Raw genomic sequence first — 3,120 nt, 5'->3', positions numbered from 1 at the left:
CAGGTTCCTACTCAACTTCTATTTTTCTGTTTTTCTTTTAATCATCAATTTCTGTTAGTTAGTCTAATTGTCTGTTAGTTAGTTAAATTCAAATTCTGCATGTTAGGATAGATAGAAATAATTGCGGTTAGGTAGCTAGGACTGGATAGAGGATTCTAGGCCTGATAAGTGCTCCGTATGTGCATATTTGCTGTCTGTTTATTTGGATGTTGTATGCTGATTTTGGACTGTTTTTATGCACTTCTTGTTGCCTGAATGTCATACAACCACTGCTGTGCTCAATTGATGTTGTGAACATGCTATTTGTGATGTTTTGCCATCCGGGAACGTCCAGTTCTAAGCCGGAATGCTGCCCAATTTTCAAGAAATCTGTCTTCATCTTAATCTCTATTGTAATTTGGGCTAATTTCCGCTTCCTTTCAACTGCCCGGATTTGCATCATTCATGGTGGACATGAACCACAACTTCTCTTTTAATTGGGCCTAAATATCATCATACCACTAAGCCACTTTCCTAACTCACCAACTTCCTTAACCATTTAACTTTTACTCACTTTTAACCATCTTTAACCATTCTTTCTAAAGTGTGATGATTTTATGCTTAATGAGTAAGAGTTGTTGATTTTAATGAAAGATTGCATTTTTGGTTTACTTGTTCACTTTTGCATATTCCTTGCAACATCATGATTGTTTTTGCCAATTATATCCTGAACATGCCTTTTTATTACATGCTAAGTGTCTTATTGCTTATATTCTATCATATTTTTCAGGATGTCAGATAAAGGAAAGGCCATAGCCACTGCCTCTAAGAAAAGAAAACTCTCTACACCTGCTATTCCCTCCATCTATAAGCATTATGCTAAGAATCCATTAAATGATGAAGAAAAAGAAAATCAGCAGTTACCTTCTACCGATCCATCCAAATTTCCCAATCTCTACTGTGAGCTTCGTTTTTCCAGATATCGAACAACAAAGCTGAATACTGAGAGGAAATTGCTCATACCTAATGATGTGAGACGGTCCATTACCGGTCGGATCCTTGAGTTGGGTATCGACTTTGTTGACCGAGATTTGGGGGATATCAACATATCTTGGGTGAAGGAATTCTACTGCAACTTCTTCCGTCCGACCTTGGATTCGGTTCAGGTGCGGGGTAGAGAGATTATGATTACTGAGACTGCTATTGGGGAGGCATTACAGTGCCGACATATTCCTGACGACATGTGTGCCCATCAGCAGGCCGAGTTGGCTATCCATACCATGACCTTTGATTATGAGGCGCTTAGGCGCGTGATTGGGTTACCGGATGCGGCATGGGTTATGGATGCGACCAACACCAAGCCTAAGGGGATGTTATTTGCTCATTTGACCAGAGAGGCCAGGACTTGGCAGATGATCTTTGCTCACTACGTCTTGCCTACTACACACTTCTCTGAGATCCCCATGGAGGTGCTTCTGCTGATCGGGTGTGTTATGGAGGGGAAGGATGTCTCCTTTCCTCGACTTATCCGACAGTGCATGTGGCGGGCGCATATTCGTGGCCTACTTCCATTTCCCACTTTGGTCACGAGTATGGCGGCCCTAGCTGAGGTCCCATGGTTAAATGATGATGTGCGACCACCACCACCTGATGCAGATGACCGGGAGATTACTATTCCCTGGGGTGGTTGGGTGCACGAGCGGCCCCCTGCTAGACGCCGTTCTAGGGCCAGAGCAGTAGTGGGGACACCTTCACCATCAGCCCCTACAGCAGCCCCATCCTCTTCCACTACAGCACCTCCATCTTCTTCTACAGTTCCTCCTGCGGCACCTGAGCCCACTTACATACTGGTCCAGCGCCTATTCCGATTCCTAGAGCGAGAGAGACTCCATGTCAGACGCCGTTTAGATCGGATGGACCAGGCACTTATTTCTTTGGGTGCTGAGTTACCTCCGCTTCTCGATTCTCCGGCCTCCGATGAGCAGGATCATCAGGAGGAGGATGCGGAGGCGCCGATTCAGCAGGATGCCCCTGACACTACAGAGCCACCACGGACTCATGAGGAGCCGGTCCCACAGCCTCAGCCAGAGCCTATCGTTGTACCTCCCACTGATCCTCCGGTTTAGCATCGAGGACGATGCTTGATTTTAAGTGTGGGGAGGGCACCGGTAGTATTATTTGGGAACCGGTGAACTTTTCGGCCTAGTTATCTTATTTTGCACATCTTTTGTATATATTTTGATGCATTTCTAGTTTACTTTGGATACTTTTATTGCTTATTTTGGATTTTAGATATTTTGATGCGTTTGGATATTTTTAGATGTTTTGGATGATAGATTCCATATTTTTAGTTGGATTTTTCTTTATACATTTTTGCCTATCCTTCTTTCTAGTTTGTGCTTGTGATTAGAAATCATACTTTGAATTGCAAATACTTAGTCACCCTTTTTGCATAAGAAATTGGTTTTAAGTGAAAAAGGAAAGGGTGAACTAAGAAAAAATTTTGAATTTTTCAATCACAACAATGCTTAGTCAAACATTGAGACTTTTCAAGAATTTTAAATATGAGGCATTAACCCAATTGATTGAAAGAAAATTTTTGGTGAAACTTGCTTGAATTCCATACTTTGTGAAGCATGCATTGAATTGAGAACACAAGCTTGTGAGACTTGAGCCTATTGATGTGGTTACATTTTATAACCACTTATCTTCTATTCTTGTGTGAAATTGCTCTCTTTCTATGATTATGATCCTTGATTTGCTTGATTCTATATGTCCATTTATTTCTTGTATTCATGCATTTGTATGATTGAGGCCATTATTTCATTAGCCCACTTACCCAAATAGCCAACCTTTTATATTCCTTTGTTAGCCAATTTGAGCCTACGATTAACCAACTCATTCTCATTTTAGCACATTACAAGCCCAAGGTGGAAAACCAATGAAAGTCCTTGTTTGGATCTTTGATTAGCCTAGGCTAGTGAGAGTGTTTATTATTCAAGGTTGGTGAGGCTTGGGAACATTGGATGGGATAAAAAGGGTAGTACACTTTCATGTTGGGAATTGGGTGCATACTCATGTAATGATTAAATGTATAGACCTTATGCATTGATGCTCTTGTATATAGTTTGAAAGAAAAAA

Source organism: Arachis stenosperma, chromosome 3, assembly GCF_014773155.1.
Source record: "Arachis stenosperma cultivar V10309 chromosome 3, arast.V10309.gnm1.PFL2, whole genome shotgun sequence".
Taxonomy (NCBI): Eukaryota; Viridiplantae; Streptophyta; class Magnoliopsida; order Fabales; family Fabaceae; genus Arachis; species Arachis stenosperma.
Note: the sequence above shows the minus strand (reverse complement) of the source record.